The sequence below is a fragment of the Nycticebus coucang genome, chromosome 3 (assembly GCF_027406575.1).
Source record: "Nycticebus coucang isolate mNycCou1 chromosome 3, mNycCou1.pri, whole genome shotgun sequence".
Taxonomy (NCBI): Eukaryota; Metazoa; Chordata; class Mammalia; order Primates; family Lorisidae; genus Nycticebus; species Nycticebus coucang.
The window spans coordinates 63,141,166-63,159,503 of NC_069782.1; the positions used below are offsets into that span (position 1 = coordinate 63,141,166).

An 18,338-nucleotide genomic window follows, 5' to 3' on the forward strand; every position below is an offset into this window, starting at 1 on the left:
ACAAGCCAATTAAAAACATTCAGTGGGGAAAAGATTCCCTATTTAACAAATGGTGCTGTGTGAACTGGCTGGCGACCTGTAGAAGACTGAAACTGGACCCACATGTTTCACCATTACCTAAGTAGACTCTCAATGGATTAAAGATTTAAACATAAGACATGAAACTATAAAAATACTAGAAGAAAGTGCAGGGAAAACTCTTGAAGAAATCGGTCTGGGCGAATATTTTATGAGGAGGACCCCCCAGGCAATTGAAGCAGCTTCAAAAATACACTACTGGGACCTGATCAAACTAAAAAGCTTCTGCACAGCCAAGAACACGGTAATTAAAGCAAGCAGACAGTCCTCAGAATGTGAGAAGATATTTGCAGGTTGTGTCTCCATCAAAGGCTTAATAACCAGAATCCACAGAGAACTCAAAAGTCTGAGCAAGAAAAGAACAAGTGATCCCATCACAGGCTGGGCAAAGGACTTGAAGAGAAACTTCTCTAAAGAAGACAGGCACATGGCCTACAGACATATGAAAAAATGCTCATCATCCTTAATCATCAGAGAAATGCAAATCAAAACTACTTTGAGATATCATCTAACTCCAGTAAGATTAGCTCATATCACAAAATCCCAAAACCCGAGATGTTGGCGTGGATGTGCACAAAAGGGAACACTTCTACACTGCTGGTGGGAATCCAAAATAATATGGTCCTTGTGGAAAGATTTTCGGAGAATACTTAGAGATCTAAAAATAGAACTGCTATTTGATCCTCTAATTTCTCTACTACGTATATATCCAGAAGACCAAAAATCACATCATAACAAAGATATTTCTACCAGGATATTTATTGCAACCCAATTCATAAATGCTAAGTCATGGAAGAGGCCCAAGTGCCCATTCACCCACGAATCAATCAATAAATTGTGGCATAAGTATACCATGGAAAATTATGTAGCCGTAAAGAAAGATGGAGAATATTCTTCTTAGCAAAGTGTCTCAAGAATGGAAGAAAAGCATCCAATGTACGCACATATACAATTGATTGGTGTTTACTATTTTGCCATGGTAACATGTTGGGAAAGGTGGTTACCTTTTTCTTATTGTCTGTTTTGTTTTTTTTTTTAGCTTATTGTCTCTGCTAAAACATTTTGATCTCTCTATGAAGTAACATTAACCTCAACCTGACTCTTTCACCACCTGCTCTGAGATTGATTACGGGCCAAAATGTAAAAATCAAAACTATGCATATTAGGTTTCTAAGGAGAAATATAAGCAAATACCTTTGTGACTTTGGATTATGTAAATATTTCTCACATCAAATAGAAAAGCACTGATCAGGAGGAAAAAATTAGGTTTTTATATTTTATATATACATATTTTATTAAGTTAAATACATATAGATCATGAATACATTCATGTGTATGTGGGGTGCAAAGTGTTGATATTTTTTATACAAGCTGATGTGGTTACATCAAACCAATCAACATAGCTTTCACCTCATTTACTTGATTATTGTGTTAAGACATTTATGTTCTACACTTGAATATTTGTTATTTTAAAAATGGGTTTTTAGGGCGGCACCTGTGGCTCAGTGAGTAGGGCGCCAGCCCCATATGCCGAGGGTGGCAGGTTCAAACCCAGCCCCCGCCAAACTGCAACCAAAAAATAGCCGGGCGTTGTGGCTGGCGCCTGTAGTCCCAGCTGCTTGGGAGGCTGAGGCAAGAGAATCGCGTAAGCCCCAGAGTTAAGAGGTTGCCGTGAGCCGTGTGACGCCACGGCACTCTATCCGAGGGCGGTACAGTGAGACTCTGTCTCTACAAAAAAAAAAAAAATGGGTTATTAAAAAGACTTAAAAAATGAAAAAGCAAGCCAGAACTATGAGAATATATTGGTAACAAATATATCTGCCAAATTCTTACAGTTCAACCATAAAAATACAAGTAATAAAATAAAGAAATAGGCAAAAGATCTGAACAGACATCTCACTAAAATGGATATTGGCCAATAAGCACATGAAATAAGCTCAACATTCTAAATTTTCCTAGAAATGCAAATTAAAACCACCAAGAGTTACCATTACACAACCACAAGAATGTTTTTTTTTCTGATAGTATCAAATGTTTGCAAAGGTAAGGAACAATTGAAATTCAGACGTTACTGATCAGACTGTGAAATGGTCCTGCCACTTTGGAAATCTCTTTTGCAATTTCTTTTAAAGTTAAAAATACAAATACCCAGAAATTTTACTACTAGAAATTTATTCAGTATGTATAACATAGAATATATATATGACCAAAAGGACTTGTACAGAAATATTAAAGATAGCCTTATTAATAAGGCTGGAAATAAACTGAAAGCAACTCAATCCTTTGAACAAGAGAATAAACAAATTATGTGTAGTCATACAAGGGACTACTACTCAGCAATACACTCCTCACATGCAGAAACATGGATTAATCATTATCCTGAATAAAAAAGCCGCATGCAAAAGTTAACAAGACCCAACAAGAAAAGAAAATTATAGACCACTATTTCTAATGAATATTGATGCAAAAATATTCAATAAGATCCTAGCAAACAGAATCTAACAACACATCAAACAAATTATACACCACGACCAGGTGGGTTTCATTCCAGGGTCCCAAGTAAGGTTCAATATACGTAAATCCATAAATATAATACATCACATCCAAAAATTAAAAAACAAAGACCATATGATTCTCTCAACTGATGCAGAAAAAAGCTTTTGACAATGTTCAGCATCCTTTCTTGATCAGACCACTTAAGAATATAGGTATAGAAGGAACATTTCTTAAACTGATAGAGGCCATCTACAGCAAACCCACAGCCAATATCGTAGTGAACAGAGTAAAATTGAAGTCATTTCCACTATATCAGGAACCAGGCAAGGATGCCCACTGTCACCACTGCTTTTTAACATTGTAATGGAAGTCTTAGCTACCGCAATCAGGCAAGAGAAGGCAATCAAGGGGATCCAAATAGATTTTGTCTGTGAATTCATTGAATTCTTGAGACATCTTCTGAATTAATTGTACAATTTCTACCTCCATCTTTACTTCCATTCTGTTGATCTTGTTTGCAATCCAAATTCTGAATTTGATTTCAGACCTCTGAGCTATGTTTGTGAATGGGATTCTCTGGTTTGGCTGGTTTATCATTCCAAGGGGGGGTTGAACTTTCTGGTTATTCATGTTGCCAGAGTTTTTCCACTGATTCTGCCACATGATTGTTTTTCAGTGTTTAACTAGATGAGCAGGCAAGGTGAGATTGGAATGGGTTGTGGATGACCTGCAGTTGTGGTTGACCTTCCCTTCACCTAAGAACTGGGACTGGTGACTGCAGCTTTTCCTCTACAATTTTGCAATGGACCTGTAGAATACTACAGTCTGTAAGTCTAGAGGCCTGCTTGGTATAGAGGGGGGGTAGGTGGCTCTGTCTTGTATTCAGATGATTTCTGTCCAATTCTAGTGAATCAGTGACTCTGGGTTGCAGTCTCAGCTTTGGAGAAATATAAGCAACTAGGACATCCTTTCCCTTCATTGGTAATATCTGGAAGAGGACAATCAAACCTTCCCCCTACAGTAAAACCTGGGTCCCACCTTGGAGGGTCCTTGGGTAATTTGTCCAGTTTAAGAGTTCCAGACCAACTGTCACAGACAGCCCCCACTCTTTAGCTGGAGAGTTCCAGAGGACTCCAGCTACTAGATATTAGGGGTCTACTGACAGCTCAAGTGTAATATGAGTACCTCTGGTGCTCCAAGGGGTCAGAAAGGCCCATCCAGTAGGAGGTTTACCTCCAGTGGGTTGATGCCTCTTACCCGACCTTGGTCATCCTTCACCACTGAACTCTGGTCATTTCAGTCTCTGGTCATCCCACTGGGAGTCTGTTTACCCAATGTCTGTGGCTCATTTCTGTCCAATAAGCAAATGTGCCAGGGCTATGTGCCTGCCAGAGTCAAAGTAAGGTTGTTGCCTCCTCCTCATGGTTATGACAGTCACAGGTGCACAATGGCAGGTGAAGAAAGTTCCACCTGAGCTCAGTTCAACCCTGAGGATATCCTGACAGCAAAAGAATTTCTCCCTCAACCAGTGCACCTTTGTTACCATTGTTCTGCAGCTCTGGTATCCCTATATGGCGAGGTCTGGTTCCCTGTGGCAGGCCACAGAGTTGGGGAGATGACTCTCCAGAGTTAGACCCCAGCAGGATCACTGTACTAATGCTGAAATTTGGTGGGAGGTGTCTCCACTTGGGTTCATGCACCTCAGCAGTTTCCGAGCCTCCACCCGCAGTGCAGGAAATCAATCCTCTGTCTGCTGCTGAGATACACTTTTTGGGGGCTAAGTCAGTCACCTTTCCTTCAATATCTTTCTGTACAGTTACTGGATTCAGAGATACAGCACAGTTGTAATACCTCCATCTATGCAATACCTGGCCCTAGCCAAGAAGTGTAGACATTCTGGATTCTGGAGGAGTAGGACTTCTAGACTGCCAGGCCAGAGGGGAGGGATAGACTGGAGGTTCAAGGTGGCAAGGAAAATATTTGTTCAAATTTCCTGCCAGACAAGGGAATTCTTATTCTCATAGTAGGGGTTCTCTTTAGAAGGGGTCCCAAATTCCAGCAATTCCCTCTGGTGGGGTGCGGAAGGAGAGCCTCCGTTTATTGCTCACCAGTAGAGAACACACAGTAAGCAAGCAACTCTCCTGGGGGAGGGAATGGCCACACAACCTCTTTGGTACGAGATCTGTACCTAAGAATAGTTTCTTGGAGTCAAAGCTTGCCTCATCAGGGAAGACGAGCAATTATCTATCTCATCTCTCAGCTCAGCTTCCCTCCTTGACTTTGTTGGGTTCTTTCTGGTTGTTATCTTGCCCTCCAGACTGGAGCTTCTGTTGAGAGCTGGCTCCAATCAGCCATCGTCCCCCATTCCCCCTTGTTCTTGTTGAATATGAAAATTGGAGTTAGGGAAAATAGCCAACCTGAGGATTTAGCAAAACACAAAATGCATTGAAACTAAATGAGCAAACAAACAGATAAAAGGGCTACCAGACACACAAGCCCACAGATGGACAATCAGAAACATATAGACATACACATAAAAAAAACTACAATAAAAACAATGATAATTGTAAAATAATTGAAAAAATAATCTCTAAAAATTTGATGTAAACAATCTCAGAAACCTGAAGGGAAGAAGAGGACAAGAGAAAGTAAAATAAGTAATGTTCATTAAAAAAAGTTAAAAAAAGAAGAAAGAAAAAATTAAAAATAAAAAAATAAAAATGAAAAAATTAACAATAGCTCCTCCAAGAAAAGGATGAAAAAGAAAGAGAGAAAAAGGCACCAACCACAAAAACATTATTCTTGTGTATATATAAAAATATACAACTATATGTATGATGTAGGGGTCAACTTTAGTAGGAATATATTTGTATTGCAATATACTCTCTGGGCACCAGGTGGCGCTATGAGTGGTTCCCAGGCTTATACCTGATTTACAGGTTACATTGTTACCATGGTAACCACCCTACCTGGCCTGTCGCCATTTCTGGAGTTTCTATAAAAGTCTGTTTTCTAACTGTTGTCCAACCTCGGCTGTTCTGTTCCAGATGGCACCCCTATCCGACCACCAAACTCGGTGCAGGAGTCCACACTTCACAAATCTTTCCACTCAGCTCCCAGATTCTCCCACAAACTGGCAACTGCAATTGGCTTTGGGTGCGGGGGTGGCTGCTGCAGGCTCCTGCAACACAAGGAGACCTTTTCCTCAGTTTCCGCAGCTCAGAGTCTCACTTTTGAGTCCAGCAACCTGCCAATCTACTGCACACCCCAAACTGCCAGTCCACACCAATATTCCCCACCAGGAATGATCACTCCTATTTTTCACTCCTATTTTTCTGAGAAAAGTTGTCCGCCATTTCGAACAAGTTCAAAATGTGTCTCCAAGCAATTCTCTTGCCTCAGCCTCCCAAGGAGCTGGGACTACAGGAGCCTGCCACAACCCTCCCCCCCACCAGGCTATTTCTAGAGATGGGTTCTTGCTTTTGCTCAGGTTGGTCTCCAACTCCTGAGCTCAAGCAATCCACCCATCTTGGCCTCCAAAAGTGCTTAACTTGGATTTTTCTATCAAGTCAGGGTCTGTAACTATAACCATCCCCTTCTCTTTACTTGTGCTAAAAACCAGTGAAATTTTTTAACATTTTGCTCCACACCCTACTCAGAAGATGTTTAGAACAAATCTAAGGCCTCTCTTAGGCACTAACATACATACATATGTTAGTGTGCACTAACATACACACTGAAGTTATTGTACCTAACTTGACAAATCTTATAATAGTCAACAGGATCTCCCAGAAGTGCTTCTCATGCAGGCTCACAGGGCTTTGTAATGATCTCCTAATGGGAGAAATTCTTGGCACTCAGGTTTGCCTAGGGATTAGAAAGATCTGCTGCTTCAAGATATCACCATTGGCACACATGTGAAAACTTTCCTGTTACAGCCTTCGGTAATTCTTGGCTAGCAACACCTCCCCTCAGCAGGGCTAAGGGGAGCCCAGGGGATGCAGCCCACAATGTTAGCTTCAACTTCAGTTTTCTCTTCCAAGGTTTCACTTACAGACGTTGCCAGTTTGCATACTTCTTCTGAAATTTGCTAGCATCTGATATTTGGCTTATGGCTATAATTCTCCTGAAACTGGTCCAAGGCAAGCAAAGCTGTGTGAATCTGTAAAGGTGCCTTGGGTTTGCTGAAATCTGCAATAAGGCACTTTGGATATTTTATTTGCCTTTTCAGTAGTTTAAAGCAAAATGTATTAGGAGTCTTATCTTGGACAGCTATGCCTCCATGTAAATATGGTTCCAGTTCTGGAGTTTCATCAATGCTAAAAGAAAATAGGGATACCCCAGTTACTTGTTGAGTAGATCCATTTAAACCTGTCATTCCATTAATTTCCCAAAATGATATGAGTTTCCTGTCTCAAATTTGTGAGGATGATATTCAAGGTAAATGACAATGCCAGGATTAGCTTGCATTATGATTGAAATGAAAATTTCTTTTGGTTCTTCTGTTATATCTAAAACTTCAAAATCATCACCAAAATCACAAAATAATCATGACCAAATCCCATGTATATCTGCACTGATGAACATAACTGGAGGACACCAAGAACAGAAAAAATTGTTGACCTTCTTCTGCAAGGCAAGTTTGACCTCAATCTATACTATATAGTGGTATTACATAAGAAGGAGAGAGCTGTGACTTCATTGAAAGAAACAGGAAATGATGTCACATGAACATATGGTTTTACTTCTGCAATGTGTTGGAGTAGAACATCAGTCCTGTTTCTCTTATTAACAACATCATCTTCACAAAGAAAGAATTGGTTCCTAAGTCCCATGCTTGCATTCCTCTCTCTTACGAATTGTACGTGCCTTAATTCCTGCAAAAACAAAATTCTTCGCAATTTCCAAATGAAGACTGCCCATATCACTTAAGAAAACATGGAACTTGGCCATCTTCTAAATTTCTGTGTTTTCACAGATGTACCTCTGTCGACTGTATGCTGAGATGATGGGCATATTATTTTTGTACTTCCCATTCTCCAGTAAGAGCAGGTGGGAGGGAACAGTATGGATCCTGCCATCAATAGTCACCCCGTAGAACAAAATTGTTGAACAAAGTCATGAAATACAGAAGTTAATGTCAATAGAACAATTAATAATTGAATGAGATTAAATTAAAAATAAAAGGCAGTATAAAATTTGAAGACACAACAGAAAAGACAAGCTACATTCCCTTAATTCCATCTCTAACAAAACAAGAAGTCAACACATTTAAATAAAGGTGTTGAATTCCAAATGTCATTGTTTTTCTCAATAAAAAATGATAATTTTACAGAATTATCGTACATTTCATTCTACCTCTTGTCTGGGCAACATTTTAGAGTGGAGGAGAAACACTTCAGTTCTGTCAAGGCCAGGCCAGTCCTTGATTCTTCTCTATAACTCCATCATCTACCAAAGCATCTTTGCCAGAGTGTTCAATAAATGCTCTGAGTGAAGAAAAAAGTACACACACACACACACACAGACACACACATACATATGTGTATCTTTATGTGCCTAATTTTTCTCATTATAGCTACTACCTAATCAGATCTAAAGTTATTGTGGCTAGACTACAGTATATACAAACAAACTTATATTTAAGTGATCCCTACAAAGAAACACTCATAGGTAGTTTAAAATTGCTCCTTAAAGGCACAGGCTCATTTATATTGGTGCTTGTAGATGAATTTTAATAAGCTTAACACTGATATTTTGATGGAAAGTAAATTCATACTATGTACCAGGCACTCACCACATGAAGATAGAGTTGTGTTAGCCTTGGTGTTTCATGTTCCACAATCACTCTGTTTGCTCTTCTAGGTAGGATAAATGCTCAATGTTTTCATATTTAACTGTCCCTGAAAGCAGCAAAAGGAAAAAGAAAACTTTAAGACCACGAGAGAATCTAAAATACAATAAATAAGGACTATAGTAATATTGTTCTAATAGCAAGAGGACTACTAAGATAATTTTCAGATTAAAATGGAAATTTTCAATCTAAGGTGAGGATAAAAAAGGATGAATACAAAAGGCAATTGTTAAAACAATGAATCTCTTGGGCGGCGCCTGTGGCTCAAGGAGTAGGGCACCGGTCCCATATGCTGGAGGTGGCGGGTTCAAACCCAGCCCTGGCCAAAAACCACCAAAAAAAAAAAACAATGAATCTAGATTCAGATAATATTGTTCTTTCAACAAGATCTGAACACTTGAGAGGTAGAGCATGATGGCCGGTGGGATAGACATTTAGCTCATCTCTCCTGGAACAACAGCTGAGAGGAGTGGGGGGCTGGATCTTTCCCAACATGGAATATTAGTGGAGACAGACTGTTCAGGGTGTTCAGTGAAGTGGTGATTTGCTGGACTTGAAATATAACCCAGAGCTGGGGAGTTGGCCAGAAAAATTTCTGCGCTGCCGCTGTTGAAGCGACAGCCAGCGGTGGCAGGAACCAGCCTCTGCCCCATGGAGGACTACAATTCCCACTTCATGGAAAACTAGATGTTGTGTGGGAATATGGGTGAAGCATGGACTCCTGAGTTGAATTTGGCAGCCAGAAAGAGGTGCCATTTCGAGCAGCACCACCAGGGCTAGGCAGCTGGGGAGATAATCAGGGGGAAAGGATCTTGCTTATGAAACAGACGTATTTTGAAATTTCGGAAATGGCGACCTGCAAAAGGCACCTTTTCCCATGGGCCAGGTGTGGCGATTTGAGTCTCACCTGCAGGCAGCCATCCTGCACCCAAAACTGGTCCAGAGAACCCGCACTTCAAGGGAACTTTTGCAAGGAGAGTTTGTGAAACCTGCCTGTGAAGATTTTTTGAGATCAATGAAATCAACAGTTTCATAGAGTCTAAGAGGCAGAGCAAGATGGCAGACAGGCTAGGTGTTTAGCTCAGCTCTCACCAAACAACAGAAGCTCTACTCCAGTGGGAGAGGTAACAGCCAGAAATAACACAACAAAGCCAAAGGATGGGAGCTGAGCTGAGAGAAGAGATATATAATTGCATGTCTCCTCTGCTGAGGCAAGTTGCAACTCCAAGGAAACAGATTTCAGCTGAGACTTCAATCCAGAGTCACTAGGATTCGACAAAGATCAGCTGCATTCAAGGCAGAGCGACCTCGCCTCACCACAACAAGTAGGTCTGCAGAGTCTCAGGCTGTAGTACTTTATGGGTCCTTTGCAAAGCTGTAGAGGAAAAGCTGCAGTCAACAGTCTCAGCTCTTTTGTAAAGGGCTGGTCAACCACAACCCCAAAAGCCCCCAATCCATTTTCATTTTACCTGCTCATCTAGCCATATGGTAAAAAAAATCATGGAGTGGAATCAGTGGAAAAACTCTGGCAACATGAATAATCAGAACAGATAAACTCCCCCAAGGATTGAAAAACCAGCCACACCAGAGGATCCCATTCATAAACGGACGGCTGGGATTTCAAAAATCGAATTTAGAATTTGGATGGCAAAAAAGATTAAAAGAATGGGGGAGGCGCAGCAAGATGGCAGCCGAGTAACAGCTTCCTTGCATCTGGGCACCGTGAGTCTGGGGATATAGGATTCCAGGCATCTCTGGCTGGTGGGATCTGCCTATCATCACCCCTGAGAGGATACAGGGAGTCAGCGAGAGACTTCTGGACCCCAAGAGGAGGACTAAAACAGCGGAAAACCGGCAAGTGGTCGCATGTGTTCAATCCGTCTAAACCCACCCGCGACTGTAAGTTCAGTAGCAGCGAGACTGCAAACCAGAAAGGCCTTACCTGTGAACTGTTTTGGTGTCTTTGGACTTGGCACTCAGCTGAACTGCCTTGGGAAGAGCCTGAGCGGGAGTGCGGAGAAATCTGGCCTTTGTCTAGGGCACCAGTCTGAGCCGCTGAGCCAGACGGAGCTAATAGTGTTTGGCTCTGGGTCACAGGCAGCCATTGCGAGCGATCTGCCCCGGCAAGCTCCGCCCTCAGGGTCGCAGAGCTGGAATTGGGTGGGAGCTGGTAACCCAGCGACCAAGTAGCCTAAGGGCGGGGTCTGAGCCACCTTGCAGCCCTAACCCTCGGGGGCAGAGGGAGAGCAGTTTTGGCACACAGGGTAAGTGGACAGCCACTTCAGCAGTGATTCCAGCGACAAGCACTTCCCTGGGAAAGCTTCTGCTCAGCAAGTGAACAAGTTCAAAGTGCCTTTTAAGTGGGCTGAAGAGAGATTTAGGGTGTCTACCTGCTGGGGTTTGAGAAACTAGCAGCCTCCAGTCATATCAGAACTGTGATTAACATCTCATACCCCAGAAGACCATGTGTTTGCCCAGACAATATTCAATAACATATACATACTGCTTTGTTTTTTGTTTTTCTTTTTTGGTTTGGTTGTTTTTTTTGTTTATTTTGATGATGTGGATTGTTGTTTTGTTTTTTAAGTTCAACCTTTTCCATAAAGATCCTTTTTCTTTCTCAATTTTTCTAGTTTAATTATAATTTCCCATTGCTGCCTATTTCAATAATTACAACTTCATTTTTGTTAGTGTTTCTACCACTATTATTTGGTTTTTCCAGCCAATTTTAACCCGTAAAGTTTTCTGTTTGCTTGTTTTGGTTTGATTTATAGCATTTTTGTCTTTCCTCTCTACTTGGTGGAGGTGGGGTACTGTGTCTGATCAAGTTAGCAAAGAGCTGCTGACCTCAAGGGAACCACCCAAATGGGCAACTCCAGAAGGTGTTGTTTTTTATTTTTAACATTGTATCAAAGTACCCCACCGTACACCTATATTGCTCTGTCTCCCTCTTTCTGTGCCTCTCTTCCTTTGTCAATATTCCTTTTACCCACCCCTCTCTTTTCTCTATTTTCTTTTTTTTTTCCTTATCACTTGGTGCTCGATTCTTTCATCCCTTTTTTGCTCTTAAACCTTCTCACCCTTCTGGTTCTGTAACCCTTAGTCCACAGGCATGAGAAATTAAAGAGCAAGAGGAAGTGAAAGGAAAATTCAAGGAAATTTCAGCAAGGAAACAGATAAAGCAAGGAAACAGATAAAAGAAATCACCCATGAGGAAGAATCAGCAGAAAACTCCAGGCAACATGAAGAACCAGTCCAGAACAACCCCGGCAAGGGAACATGAGGGAGCTACTGCAGAGGATTCCACCTATACAGAAATGTTAGGAATGACAGAAAGGGAATTTAGAATACACATGTTGAAAACAATGAAAGAAATGATGGAAACAATGAAGGAAACTGCTAATAAAGTGGAAAATAACCAAAAGGAAATCCAAAAACAGAATCAAATCAGAGATGAACGATATGAAGAATATAAAAAGGATATAGCAGAGCTGAAGGAAATGAAACAGTCAATCAGGGAACTTAAAGATGCAATGGAAAGTATCAGCAACAGGTTAGACCATGCAGAAGAAAGAATTTCAGAGGCAGAAGACAAAGTTTTTGAGATAACTCGGATAGGAAAAGAAGCAGAAAAGAAGAAAGAGAAAGCAGAACGTTCACTGTCAGAATTATGGGACTTTATGAAGCATTCCAACATACGAGTTATAGGAATTCCAGAAGGGGAAGAAGAATGCCCCAGAGGAATGGAAGCCATACTAGAGAATATTATAAAAGAAAATTTCCCAAATATCACCAAAGATTCTGACACACTGCTTTCAGAGGGCTATCGAACTCCAGGTCGCCTCAACTCAAACCGAGCTTCTCCAAGGCACATTGTGATGAACCTGTCCAAAGTCAAGACAAAAGAAAAGATTCTGCAAGCTGCCAGGAGTAAGCGCCAGTTGACCTACAGGGGCAAATCCATCAGAGTGACTGCAGACTTCTCTAACGAAACTTTCCAAGCAAGAAGACAATCGTCATCTACCTTTAATCTACTTAAACAGAACAATTTCCAGCCCAGAATTCTGTACCCTGCTAACCTAAGCTTCAAAATTGATGGAGAAATCAAATCATTTACGGATATACAAACATTGAGGAAATTCGCCACAACAAGACCAGCTCTACAGGAAATACTTCAACCTGTTCTGCACACTGCCCACCACAATGGATCAGCAGCAAAGTAAGAACTCAGAAATTAAAGCACAGAACCAAACCTCCACACCGATGCAAAAGATAAAACTAAGCAATGGACTCTCACAAAATAAGACGAATAGAATACTACCACACTTATCAATTATCTCAATAAATGTTAATGGCTTGAATTCCCCACTGAAGAGACATAGATTTGTTGACTGGATTAAAAAACACAAGCCATCCATTTGCTGTCTGCAAGAAACACACCTGGCTTCAAAACACAAATTGAAGCTCTGAGTCAAGGGTTGGAAGACAATTTTTCAGGGAAATGGAATTCAGAAGAAAAGAGGAGTTGCAATCTTATTTTCAGATACATGTGGATTTAAAGCAACTAAAATCAAAAAAGACAAAGATGGTCACTTTATATTGGTCAAGGGAAAAATACAACAAGAAGACATTTCAATTCTAAATATCTATGCACCCAATTTAAATGCTCCCAGAGTCTTGAAACAGACCTTAGTCAGTCTGAGCAATATGATATCTGATAATACCATCATAACAGGGGACTTTAACACTCCTCTTACAGAGCTGGACAGATCCTCTAAACAGAAATTAAACAAGGATATAAGAGACTTAAATGAGACCTAGAACAACTGTGCTTGATAGATGCATATAGAACACTCCATCCCAAAGATAAAGAATATACATTCTTCTCATCACCCCATGAAACATTCTCCAAATTGATCATATCCTGGGACACAAAACAAATATCAACAGAATCAAAATAATTGAAATTTTACCTTGTATCTTCTGAGACCATAAGGCACTAAAGATGGAACTCAACTCTAATAAAAATGCTTGACGCCACCCAAAGGCATGGAAACTAAACAATCTTCTGTTGAATAACAGATGGGTGAAGGAAGAAATAAAACAGGAAATCATTAACTTCCTTGAGCATAACAACAATGAAGACACAAACTACCAAAACCTGTGGGATACTGCAAAAGCAGTTTTGAGAAGAAAATTCATCGCTTTAGATGCCTACATTCGAAAAACAGAAAGAGAGCACATCAACAATCTCACAAGAGATCTTATGGAATTGGAAAAAGAAGAACAATCTAAGCCTAAACTCAGTAGAAGAAAAGAAATATCCAAAATCAAATCAGAGATCAATGAAATTGAAAACAAAAGAATCATTCAGAAAATTAATGAAACAAGGAGTTGGTCTTTTGAAAAAATAAATGTAATAGATAAACCATTGGCCAGACTAACGAGGAATAGAAAAGTAAAATCTCTAGTAACCTCAATCAGAAATGATAAAGGGGAAATAACAACTGATCCCACAGAGATACAAGAGATCATCTCTGAATACTACCAGAAACTCTATGCCCAGAAATTTGACAATGTGAAGGAAATGGATCAATATTTGGAATCACACCCTCTCCCTAGACTCAGCCAGGAAGAAATAGACCTCCTGAACAGACCAATTTCAAGCACTGAGATCAAAGAAACAATAAAAAAGCTTCCAACTAAAAAATGCCCTGGTCCAGATGGCTTCACTACAGAATTCTATCAAACCTTCAAAGAAGAGCTTATTCCTGTACTGCAGAAATTATTCCAAAAAATTGAGGAAGAAGGAATCTTCCCCAACACATTCTATGAAGCAAACATCACCCTGATACCAAAACCAGGAAAAGAGCCAAACAAAAAGGAGAATTTCAGACCAATCTCACTCATGAACATAGACGCAAAAATTCTCAACAAAATCCTAGCCAATAGATTACAGCTTATCATCAAAAAAGTCATTCATCATGATCAAGTAGGCTTCAACCCAGGGATGCAAGGCTGGTTTAACATACGCAAGTCTATAAACATTATCCACCATATTAACAGAGGCAAAAATAAAGATCACATGATCCTCTCAATAGATGCAGAAAAAGCATTTGATAAAATCCAGCATCCTTTTCTAATTAGAACACTGAAGAGTATAGGCATAGGTGACACATTTCTAAAACTGATTGAAGTTATCTATGACAAACCCACAGCCAATATTTTACTGAATGGAGTAAAACTGAAAGCTTTTCCTCTTAGAACTGGAACCAGACAAAGTTGTCCTCTGTCACCTTTACTATTCAACGTAGTGCTGGAAGTTCTAGCCAATACAATTAGGCAAGACAAGGAAATAAAGGGAATCCAAATGGGAGCAGAGGAGGTCAAACTCTCCCTCTTTGCTGACGACATGATCTTATACTTAGAGAACCCCAAAGACTCAACCACAAGACTCCTAGAAGTCATCAAAAAATACAGTAATGTTTCAGGATATAAAACCAATGTCCACAAGTCAGTAGCCTTTGTGTACACCAATAACAGTCAAGATGAGAAGCTAATTAAGGACACAACTCCCTTCACCATAGTCTCAAAGAAAATGAAATACCTAGGAATATACCTAACGAAGGAGGTGAAGGACCTCTATAAAGAAAACTATGAAATCCTCAGAAAGGAAATAGCAGAGGATATTAACAAATGGAAGAACATACCATGCTCATGGATGGGAAGAATCAACATTGTTAAAATATCTATACTTCCCCAAGCAATCTACCCATTCAATGCCATTCCTATCAAAATACCAACATCATACTTTCAAGATTTGGAAAAAATGATTCTGCGTTTTGTATGGAACCGGAAAAAAACCCGTATAGCTAAGGCAGTTCTCTGTAACAAAAATAAAGCTGGGGGCATCAGCATACCAGATTTCAGTCTGTACTACAAAGCCATAGTGTTCAAGACAGCATGGTACTGGCACAAAAACAGAGACATAGACACTTGGAATCGAATTGAAAACCAAGAAATGAAACTAACATTTTACAACCACCTAATCTTTGATAAACGAAACAAGAACATACCTTGGGGGAAAGACTCCCTATTCAATAAATGGTGTTGGGAGAACTGGATGTCTACATGTAAAAGACTGAAACTGGACCCACACCTTTCCCCACTCACAAAAATTGATTCAAGATGGATAAAGGACTTAAATCTAAGGCATGAAACAATAAAAATCCTCCAAGAAAGCATAGGAAAAACACTGGAAGATATTGGCCTGGGGGAAGACTTCATGAAGAAGAGTGCCATGGCAATTGCAACAACAACAAAAATAAACAAATGGGACTTCATTAAACTGAAAAGCTTCTGTACAGCTAAGGAGACAATAACCAAAGCAAAGAGACAACCTACACAATGGGAAAGGATATTTGCATATTTTCAATCAGACGAAAGTTTGATAACTAGGATCTACAGAGAACTCAAATTAATCCACATGAAAAAAGCCAACAATCCCTTATATCAATGGGCAAGAGACATGAATAGAACTTTCTCTAAAGACGACAGACGAATGGCTAACAAACACATGAAAAAATGTTCATCATGTCTATATATTAGAGAAATGTAAATCAAAACAACCCTGAGATATCATCTAACCCCAGTGAGAATGGCCCACATCACAAAATCTCAAAACTGCAGATGCTGGCGTGGATGTGGAGAGAAGGGAACACTTTTACACTGCTGGTGGGACTGCAAACTAGTACAACCTTTCTGGAAGGAAGTATGGAGGAACCTCAAAGCACTCAAGGTAGACCTCCCATTTGATCCTGCAATCACATTACTGGGCATCTACCCAGAAGGAAAGAAATCCTTTTATCATAAGGACACTTGTACTAGACTGTTTATTTCAGTTCAATTTACAATCGCCAAAATGTGGAAACAGCCTAAATGCCCACCAACCCAGGAATGGATTAACAAGCTGTGGTATATGTATACCGTGGAATACTATTCAGCCATTAAAAAAAATGGAGACTTTACATCCTTCGTATTAACCTGGATGGACGTGGAAGACATTATTCTTAGTAAAGCATCACAAGAATGGAGAAGTATGAATCCTATGTACTCGATTTTGATATGACAATTAATGACAATTATGGTTATGGGGGGGGAAAGAAAGAGGGAAGGAGGGAGGTGGGTGGGGCCTTTGTGTGTGTCACACTTTATGTGGGCAAGACATGATTGCAAGAGGGACTTTACCTAACAATTGCAATCAGTGTAACCTGGCTTATTGTACCCCGAATGAATCCCCAACAATTAAAAAAAAAGAATCAAAATACAAGGTAGGAAGTACCCAGAAAAAAAATAAAAATTAAAAGAATGGAAGTAATTTGGATTTGGAAATTCTAGGAATAATTCAAAAGTTATCTCAAGACTTCAATGAATTCAAAGACAAATTCACCAAGATTTTGACACATTGAGAAAAGAAGTTGCAGCCCTCCAAGACATGAGATATACAGTAGAATCCCTCAGTAACTGAATGGAGCAGGCAGAAGAAAGAATTTCTAACATTGAAGACAAAGCTTTTGAATGCTCCAAAATGCACAAAGAGGAAGAGAAGTGGAGATCAAAAACGGATCATTCTCTCAGACAGCTCTGGTATAATTCAAAGAAAACTATTATTCTCATTATAGGAATCCCTGAAGGTAATGAGTTTGCTTCAAAAGGTACAGATGCTCTTTTCCAAGAGATAATCAAGGAGAACTTTCCAAATATCACAAGAGATGCTGAAATTCAGATAGCAGACAGTTTCAGAACCCCAGCATAACTCAATCCAAATAAAGCATCTCCCAGAAATATTATAATTAACTTCACCAAAGTTAATATGAAGGACAAAATACTGCAAGCAGCCAAATATAAAAAAATCCATAACCTACAAGGGGACGAATGTTAGAATGACTGCAGATTTCTCTGCTTAACTTCTGAAGCTGGAAGGGGATGGTCATCTACCTTCAACCTCCTAAAACAAAACAATTTTCAACCCGGGATCCTTTATCCAGAAAAACTGAGTTTCATTTATGATGGAGAAATTAAATAATTTAATGATATTCACATGCTGAAGGAAATTTGCCATAACTAAACCAGCTCTCCAGGATATTCTCAGACCCATCCTCCACCATGACCATCACAATGATTTACCACCAGAGTAAACTTACTTGGAAATTTTTGATCAAAAACCAACTTCCACAGTGGTGAAAGGATTAAAAATGTCCAGTCGACTTTCAAAAAATTGACACCCAAAATAATTCCAGGCTTATCAATATCAATTAATGTGAATGGATTAAATTGCCCTATAAAGAGGCATAGGTTGGCTGAATGCATACAATAACTCGGCCCAGATATCTGCTACATACAAGAATCTCAACTCACCTTAAAAGATAAATATAGACTCAGGGTGAAGGGTTGGTCATCTATAATTCAGGCAAATGGATAAAAAGAAAAAAGCAGGTGTTGCAATTTTATTCACAGATACAATAGGCTTTAAACCAACAAAAGTAAGCAAAGATAAGGATGGTCACTTCATATTTGTTAAGGGAAACACACAACATGATGAGATTTCAATTATTAATACTTATGCACCCAACCAGAATGCACCTCAATTTATAAGAAAGACTCTAACAGACATGAGAAATTTGATTTCATCCATCTGCATAAAAGTCTGAAATTTTAACACTGCTTTAGCTGTGTTGGATAGATGCTCCAATGAGAAACTAACCAAAGAAATTTTAGACTTAAAATTAACCATTCAACAATGGGATTTAACAGACATGTACAGAACATTTCATCCTAACAAAACCGAATACACATTCTTCTCATCACCACATGGAAAATACTCCAAAATTGATCGCATCTTAGGTCACAA

General features: G+C 39.6%; 1 pseudogene; it reads right to left on the reverse strand.

Annotated features, from left to right (window-relative positions):
• Positions 1 to 6,529: 6,529 nt before the first annotated feature.
• LOC128580979 (ubiquitin-like modifier-activating enzyme 6) lies at positions 6,530 to 7,590 on the reverse strand (annotated as a pseudogene).
• Positions 7,591 to 18,338: the final 10,748 nt, after the last annotated feature.